Genomic DNA, 9,721 nt, shown 5'->3' with positions numbered 1-9,721 from the left:
GAAATATTTCTCATATATCAGATTCGGTGTCAGAGCTGCTGAGTACAATGTGCAGAGACGTTGTTCGGGGGAGAGTGCGCCTTTCCAGACACAGCTCGCTGGAATGCAATTATTAATTTTATTATTAATAAATAATTGGAAATGGGAGAAATCCTAAACTCCATAACTTTTCAGATAAACTAAGACCATAACTCTAAATGAACTTATAGCTTCCCGTTTAGTGCAATTAGATTCAAAACATTAAATAAGTGGAATGTTGGAGAGTAAAGAGGAATGATTATTTCCTATAAGAACTATTTCTATGATATTACTATTATTATTATTATACAGTATTTATATAGCGCCAACAGTTTGCTCAGCGCTGTACATTACAATGGGAGACAATACACGAGACAGTAACAGTAACAATACAATACACGAGGGGTTCGAGGGCCCTGCTCCTTGGGGCTTACAATCTAGGAGGGAGGGGAGAGTGGTACAGGAGGAAATAGCTGTGGGGGATGGAGTGGTGGGGAGAGTGGAGGAGATCAGCAGTTAGGTGAGGGCAGGGTAGGCTTCCCTGAAGAGATGGGTTTTCAGGGTGTGCCTAAAGGTGAGGAGGGTAGGTGACAGTCTGGCAGATTGGGGTAGTGAGTTCCAGAGGATGGGGGAGGCTCTGGAGAAGTCCTGGGAGGAGACCAGGGAGCTGGAGAGTAGGAGGTCTTGTGAGGAGCGGAGAGTACGTTTTGGGTGGTAGATGGATATCAGGTCGGTGATGTAGTTTGGGGCAGTGTTATGAACAGCTTTTTGATATTGGATGTGATGCAGCCTGGTGCCTATGGTATGTATTATGTCATGCATTACAATGTTACAATGTATGTCGTGCTGTATACAGCAATGTGTGAATTATTGTACATTGTAGTAGGTTTAGTGGAGTACGCATCAGTGCCCCCCCTGCCCCCAGCATCTGGAAACTGTCAGTGTCCGGTACCTAAGCTTTTTCTGCTCTTCCAGCCTCTTCTCCTGGTTAAACATCATATATCCAAAGTATAAACAACCAGAGAGCCTACGGAAAAACAGAGCACCCTTCTCCTGTATAGAGATGCAGATCATGGAGCGCCCCTCTTCTGTACAGAGGAACAGAGAATAAAACACCCTCGTCCTTTTTAGAGGGACAGAGCATGGAATGCCCTCCTCCTGTACAAAAGGGCAAAGACTGGAGCACCCTCTTTTTTTGCACTGAAGGACAGAGATTGAAGCAGCTTCCTTCTCAACTGAGGGAGAGAGAATGGAGTGCCTTTCTCCGGTACAGTGAATGGAGCACCCTCCTGTACAGAGCATGGAATGCCCTCCTCCTGTACAAAAAGGCAAAAAACAGAGTGTCTTCCTGAACTGAAGGGCAGAGATTGAAGCACCTTCCTCGTGAACTGAGGGACAGAGAATGGAGCGCCTTCCTCCAATACAGAGAATGGAGGGCCCTCCTCCTGTACAGAGAATGGAGTGCCCTCTTCTGGTACAGAGAATGGAGCGCCCTCCTACTATACAGAAGGACAGAGAATGGAGCGCCCTCCTCCTGTACAGAGAATGGAGTGCCCTCCTCTGGTACAGAGAATGGAGTGCCCTCCTACTATACAGAAGGACAGAGAATGGAGCACCCTCCTACTATACAGAAGGACAGAGAATGGAGCGCCCTCCTCCTGTACAGAGAATGGAGTGCCCTCTTCTGGTACAGAGAATGGAGCGCCCTCCTACTATACAGAAGGACAGAGAATGGAGCGCCCTCCTCCTGTACAGAGAATGGAGCGCCCTCCTCCGGTACAAAGAATGGAGTGCCCTCCTACTATACAGAAGGACAGAGAATGGAGCGCCCTCCTACTATACAGAAGGACAGAGAATGGAACACCCTCCTCCTGTACAGAGGATGGAGCGCCCTCCTTCGGTACAAAGAATGGAGTGTCCTCCTACTATACAGAAGGACAGAGAATGGAGCGTCCTCCTCCGGTAAAGAGAAGGGAGCGTCCTCCTCCGGTACAGAGAATTGAGTGCCCTCCTCCGGTACAGAAGGACAGAGAATGGAGCGCCCTCCTCCTGTACAGAGAATGGAGCACCCTCCTCCTGTACAGAGAATGGAGCATCTTCCACCGGTACAAAGAATTAAGTGCCCTCCTCTGGTACAGAGAATGGAGCGCTCTCCTACTATACAGAAGGACAGATAATGGAGTGCCCTCCACCTGTACAGAGAATGGAGCACCCTCCTCCGGTACAGAGAATGGAGAGCTCTCCTCCTGTACAGAAGGACAGAGAATGGAGCACCCTCCTCTGGTACAAAGAACAGAGTGTCCTCACCTTGTACAGAGAATGGAGTGTCATCCTTTGGTAAAGAGAATGGAGTGCCCTCCTCCTGCACATTGCAGAGAATGGAGCGCCCTCCTCTGGTGCAGAAGATAGAGCGCCCTCATCTGGTACAGAGAATGAAGCACCCTCCTCATTTTCAGAGAATGAAGTGCCTTCCTCCTGTAAAGAAAGACAGAGAATGGAATGCCCTCCTCCAGTACAGAGAATGGAGCACCCTCCTTTTGTACAGAGGGGCAGAGAAGAGATTGCCCTTCTCCTATACAAAGGGGCAAAAAATGGATCACCATCCTCCTATATAGAGGAGCAGAGTATGGAGTGTCTTCTTCCAGTACAAAGGTGCAAAAAATGGAGCGCCCTGCTGCTGTTCAGTAGGTCAGAAGTGGAGCGCCCTCTCCCTGTACAGTGGGTCAGAAATGGAGCGCCCTCTCCCTGTACAGTGGGTCAGAAATGGAGCGCCCTCTCCCTGTACAGTGGGTCAGAAATGGAGCGTCCTCCTCCTGTTCAGTGGGTCAGAAATGGAGCGCCCTCTCCCTATACAGTGGGTCAGAAATGGAGCGCCCTCTGCCTGTACAGTGGGTCAGAAATGGAGCACCCTCCTCCTGTTCAGTGGGTCAGAAATGGAGCGCCCTCTCCCTGTACAGTGGGTCAGAAATGGAGCGCCCTCTCCCTGTACAGTGGGTCAGAAATGGAGCGCCCTCTCCCTGTACAGTGGATCAGAAATGGAGTGCCCTTCTCCTGAACTGAGGGACAGAGACAGAGAGCTTCCTCCTTTTGAACAAAGGGACATAGAATTGAGCACCCTTCCTCTGTACAGAGGGGCAAAAAATGGAGCACTTTTCTGTACAGAGGGGCAGAGAATGGAGCGCCATCTACCTGTATAGATGGGCAGACAATGGAGCAAAAAATGGGGTGCCCACCTCCTGAACAGAAGGATAGAAAATGGAGCACCATTCTTCTGATAGGTCGACTTGGGTACAATCAATCTGCCCATGCATGGACCGAATCTGGGCTGAACCAGCTGAATTTCGATCCATATATGGCCGGCTTTACTTTCACAAATTATTTTTACAGAACATCTGTGCTGACATGTACATCTCCACTGCTGAGCTTCCCATCTGAAAATGCCAGACCTGGCTGTCATGCTGATCCTTTAGCTTTACTAACCCTGAACAAGTATGCAGATCAGTGTTTCTGACTTCAATGGCTACATGCTTGTTCCAGCTCTGTGACTTAGGTTACCAAAGGTGTGCACGTCATTCAGCCCCCTCCTGGGTTTTCGGCCGGGTGGGGTGCTGAGTGATGAATTCTGGTCCTGGGTGGCTTTCTACAGGTCACTGCACTCATCCTTGTATACCGACCTCAGTATTGTGTCATATCCTTTCATGCTATGATTCCCCCATTGTTTCACCACCGAGAGATTTCACCAATTTCTTCTTATCACCATTTTCATGTTTAATTACAAGGTGTGCATCAACAGCCTGGAACCTCCCATGCTGCAGCTGAGCGCAGGTTTCCTCACCCCGGACTCTCCGTACCGTCCCTCGCCATCCATCCGGGAAAACTGCTGACTGGCTCATCTGTGAGCGGAGATGTCTGTACATTCCTGCTGAATACAGACTTTGATGTAAATACGCTCCATTTATCTCTGCCAGAGAAGCGTGTGAAGTGTGTGAGATCATTGCTGCCTCCTATTTCTGTTTTATCGCAGGACATTTACTGACGCACAGCGTCAAGGGACTCCCCAACAACTCCCTGTTACCTGTCTTCATATGATGAGCTGTGTGCCGCACTATGCCTGGTCACCTTTCTTTAGCGAAAAGCAAAAACAAACAAAAAGCGCAACAAACCTTACGCATTACCTCAGTAAGCCAAAATATATTGATAACAGAATAATACTCACAAACACGGAAGTATATCATGCATGTAAGTCCTCAAAAGGACTAAGTCCCATCAGAGGAGTGGACACCCAGGGAACAGCTGACGCGTTTCAAAGGACGAACCTTCTTCATCAGAGCTTACCTTTCTTTAGCACCCAAGATGGAAAGGCCACAGTACCTATCCCGAGACAAATCTTTCCCAAGCTGGACTGTGTGGAATCACAAGTCCGGTGTTCTGGCTACAGTGTCCACCCTTTGCAGTATAAATCCATTGATAATAGCCGGCAACTCTGCGGTTTGTTTTTAATGCATTACAATATCCAAAAATCTAACGCATTTCGGCTTACAAAGCCTTCCGCATAATGTACAGTATTTTAAAATAAAAATCCAACATATATAGTGAAAGAGACCACCAAACACAGGTGTAGCAATGCATTGATTAAAAAAACTGACAATGATTGGTACCACTTGGAGAAAAAAGAAACAAATATAAGCTCCCAGGATCAGGGCCCTCCTATCCCTCTTGTATTGAACTGTATTGTTGCTGTATTGTCTCCCGTTATATTGTAAAGTGCTGAGCAAACTGTTGGCGCGATATAAATCCTGTATAATAATAATAATATATAAATCCTGTATAATAATAAATAAATCCTGTATAATAATAATAACAAACAAAATAAGGGGAGCGCAACATAGCACAAAACCTGCTAAAAATGTGTGTGTGTGTGTATATATATATATATATATATATATATTACATATAGAATATAATGTATTGTATTTAGACATTTTATATATATATATATATATATATATATATATATATATATATATATATATATATATATATATATATATATAGTCTAGATACAATACATTATATTCTCAAATCGTTATGGCTATGTAGGTGTTTTAGAGAAGAATGAAAAACGACTATAAGCATATTATGGTCATTTAAGAAAAAGATTGATGTCCATTTTGACTTTGTAATTGTTTTTTAAGCAATGCCATGCTACTCCTGTGTTTGGTGGGCTGTATCAATATATATTTTGGATAGTTATTTAAAAATTTTGTATGCTGTGAGGAAGGTTTTGCAAGCCAAAACGCGTTAACATTTTGGATATTGTACCTGCATTTATTCTAACGCATTTCGGGTTACAAAACCTTCCTCATAGCATACAAAATTTTAAAATAAAAATCCAACATATATATTGATACAGCCCACAAAACACAGGAGTAGCATGGCATTGCTTAAAAACAATTACAAAGTCAGAATGAATGTCAGTCTTTTTCTTAAATGACCATAAAATGCCTATAGTCTTTTTTTCATTCTACTGTAAAACACCTACATACCCATAATGATTTGAGAATATAATGTATTGTATTTAGACACTATATATATATATATATATAAGCAGGTTTTGTGCTATGTTGCCGCTCCGCTTGTTTTCTGTTTCTTTTCTCTCCAAGTGGTACCAATCATTGTAATCGTTTTTAATCAAATCAACGCTACACTTGTGTTAGGTGGGCTCTTTCACTATATATGTTGGATTTTAAGGGTTAGTTCACTTTCAGCAAAAACTGCCTATGCGGGTAAAGAATTCCTGCAGATAAAAGTGAACTATGCAGCTTTGACTTATCCCTGGTTCACACCTATGCAGTTTGCGTTTGATCCGTTTCTGCATTTTTGCCATGTTTTTGATGCATTTTTTTCTTGTTGCTAGGCAGATTAAAATGCAAAACGCAGCAAAAACGCACTATATGCTTTTCTGCAGCGTCTCTATTAAAGTCTATAGAACAAAAAATGCAACTTTTTGCATTTAAAAAAGTCCCTGACCCTTTCCAAAAAAACACACCGGTTGAAAACACGGCAATGTGAACGTGTCCCATAGGAAATCACGTTAAATGGACTGTAGTGCGTTTCCGCAAAATGCTGCAGAAGACTTAGCCCTGGTTCACAGCAGTGCGACTTGTCGTGCGACTTGGGAGTTCAAAGTCTCATGACAAGTTGCTCCCCATTACCAGCAATTGAACTATTCCAATCGGTGCAACTCAGGTCGCAGCGACTTTTGAAAAAGGCTCCTGCACCGTTTTTGTGCGACTTTATTATTATTATACAGGATTTATATATTATTATACAGGATTTATATAGCGCCAACAGTTTGCTCAGCACTTTACAATATAACGGGAGACAATACAGCAACAATACAGTTCAATACAAGAGGGATAGAAGGGCCCTGATCCAGGAAGCTTACAATCTAAGAGATTTCATTGCGATTTGCATTGACTTCTGGTAATGAAGTCGTAATGAATGTCGCCAAGCTGCAATGAAGTCGCACAGCAAAGTCGGAACACAGAGCCACGCGACTGATGTAAATTGGGGCTAAAGTTGGATAAGGTCCTTGCTATAGGTTTGCCTACTGAACCTCTACAAGCCTGGCTAAAAAATTCCAGAGATGGCACTCACCCCTCCTGCCTCGTTGCTAGGATTTTTCTAAGTCTCTCCCAGTCATTACTGCTCTCACCCCATCATCACAGGAGTGCACTCTCAACCCTCCACACATGTGCTGTTCACCATCTCCTCCATGGCAGCAGGGCTGGACTCACAATCAGAGAGAAAGCTTGTACCTGTGATAGTGTGGGTGAGCAGTAACAGCTGGGAGCATCTTAGCAACATCCTAGCAACAAGGCAGGATGGTTGGACACCATCTCTGGGAGTTTTTTGACCAGGCATCACAAGGTAGGGAAATGACGTTTGATCCGTTTCCGCAGTGCTTCTTGCGTTTTTGCATGTGTTTTTCGTGCATTTTTTATGCATTTTTTGGTTGCCAGGCAAATTAAAATGCAAAACACAGCAAAAACACGCTACATGTTTTTCTGCAGCGGCTCTATTGAAGTCAATAGAACCAAAAACGCAACTTTTTGCATTTAAAAAAGTCCCTGACCCTTTCCAAAAAACGCACCGGTTGAAAACATGGCGATGTGAACCCGTCCCATAGGAAATCACGTTAAATGGACTGTACTGCTTTTCCGCAAAACACCGCAGAAAATGTTTAGGTGTGCACCCAGACTTGACCCTGGTTCACACCAGTGTGACTTGGGAGTTCAAAGTCTCATGACAAGTTGCAGAGCTGGGCTCACAATCAGAAAGAAAGCTTGTACCTGTGATAGTGTGAGTGAGCAGTAACAGCTGGGAGCATCTTAGCAACATCCTAGCAACAAGGCAGGATAGTGGAGTTTTTTGACCAGGCATCACAAGGTAGGGAAATGGCCTTCACCTATAACAAAGGGTGTTATTCAACTTTAGTCCTGCGGCTGTGGCTGCTTTTGGTTTTTGATGTTTTTTTTCTACAGCCAGTAAACCCTCCAGCATGTTATCCTATGTGTCCATCCCCGGCATGTTCTCCTATGTTTCCATCCCCGGCATGTTATCCTACGTGTCCATCCCCGGCATGTTCTCCTACGTGTCCATCCCCGGTGTGTTATCCTACGTGTCCATCCCCCGCGTGTTCTCCTGTGTCCATCCCCGGCATGTTATCCTGTGTGTCCATCCCCGGCGTGTTATCCTGTGTGTCCATCCCCGGCGCGTTATCCTGTGTGTCCATCCCCGGCGTGTTATCCTGTGTGTCCATCCCCGGCGTGTTATCCGAGGTGTCCATCCCCGGCGTGTTATCCGAGGTGTCCATCCCCGGCGTGTTATCCGAGGTGTCCATCCCCGGCGTGTTATCCGAGGTGTCCATCCCCGGCGTGTTATCCTAGGTGTCCATCCTTGGCGTGTTATCCTAGGTGTCCATCCTTGGCGTGTTATCCTAGGTGTCCATCCCCGGCGTGTTATCCGAGGTGTCCATCCCCGGCGTGTTCTCCTACGTGTCCATCCCCGGCGTGTTATCCTACGTGTACATCCCCAGCCTGTTCTCCTACGTGTCCATCCCCGGCATGTTATCCTACGTGTCCATCCCCGGCATGTTATCCTACGTGTCCATCCCCGGCATGTTCTCCTACGTGCCCATCCCCGGCATGTTCTCCTACGTGCCCATCCCCGGCATGTTCTCCTACGTGCTCATCCCCGGCATGTTCTCCTACGTGCTCATCCCCGGCATGTTATCCTACGTGCCCATCCCCGGCATGTTATCCTACGTGCCCATCCCCGGCATGTTATCCTACGTGCCCATCCCCGGCATGTTCTCCTACGTGTCCATCCCCGGCATGTTCTCCTATGTGTCCATCCCGGTTATGTTATCCTACGTGTCCATCCCTGGCATGTTATCCTATGTGTCCATCCCTGGCATGTTATCCTATGTGTCCATCCCCAGCATGTTCTCCTACAGTATGTGTCCATCCCCGGCGTGTTCTCCTATGTGTCCATCCCCGGCGTGTTCTCCTATGTGTCCATCCCCAGCATGTCATCCTATGTGTCCATACACACATAGATTGTAATCAACGTTTTTTGGCTGGGATGTGTTAAATTGCAGCAAACCGGCGTTTTTGGACATTTTCCTTACCAAAAAAAATTTTTTTATGGTAAAAAAACTGCTAAAAAACACAAACGCAAAAAACGGCGCTAATGCAAAAACGCTAAAAAACTCGCATTTTTAACATGACTTTACACAGCTAACATTACCAGCACTATTAAAATGCCCCGTGTGCATGGAGCCCTATGCAGGCCATACATTGGTCGAATTCCGAACGATTTTTTTGTTCGGAAATCGAAAACGTTGTTCGCTCAGTAATCCGATGGTGCCATCAATGATTTCGAAAATCGGCCAACCAAGTCATAAAGTTCACCCCATATAACAGGCAAAACTTCTGTTCCTTCCAGGACACGGCTCATGCGCATATTCTTTTTGGAAAACCGATCATACGATTTGACTATCACTGAGTCCAAAAATTGGTCGTTTTTCACGAATTTTCCAACATGCTTGATCACCGAAAAGGGGAGGAACCACGAAAACCGGCCGGTGCTATTGACCCACTAACAGAGCGAAAATCGGCTGATTATTCTTAGGTCCGATTTTCGGACGAAAAATCGGTTGAATTTCGACCCATGTATGGCCGGCATTAGTCAAAGCTGCAGTTTTTTTTTTATCTACAGATACCACTTACCTGCAACCTGGCAATTTTTTGTTAAAGGGGAACTAACCTGAAGGTTGCATTTTGCTCAGCAGTCGGCCCTTCAATGTGAGATCGGCTGGGAAGAGATGGGGGGGGGGGGGTCAGTGGATATTGTTCCTTTTCCTGGAATATTCTTGATAAGGCCGTCTCCTTATGCAGGAAAACGGTGAATGTTCTCAGCCCTTCCGTCTTCCTTCCAGCAGAATCGCAGTTCCTCTGGGGCTCATAACATCCTCCGCCGCTGTTTGAGTTGGCGGCGGGTTCCCCGGAATCAATATCAGCAATCCAGTTTTGTTGGTGAATGTCTTATTATCTGCATGGCCACAATTTCCTGCCGTTATTGCAGGAGCTCCAGAGAGAGGAGGACGACCAGGACACAGGTATGCGACCTTGTGGTT

The sequence above is a fragment of the Staurois parvus genome, unplaced genomic scaffold (genome assembly GCF_062004578.1).
Source record: "Staurois parvus isolate SC_StPar_1 unplaced genomic scaffold, SC_StPar_1.0 ptg001008l, whole genome shotgun sequence".
NCBI lineage: Eukaryota > Metazoa > Chordata > Amphibia > Anura > Ranidae > Staurois > Staurois parvus.
This window is presented reverse-complemented; position numbering follows the sequence as displayed.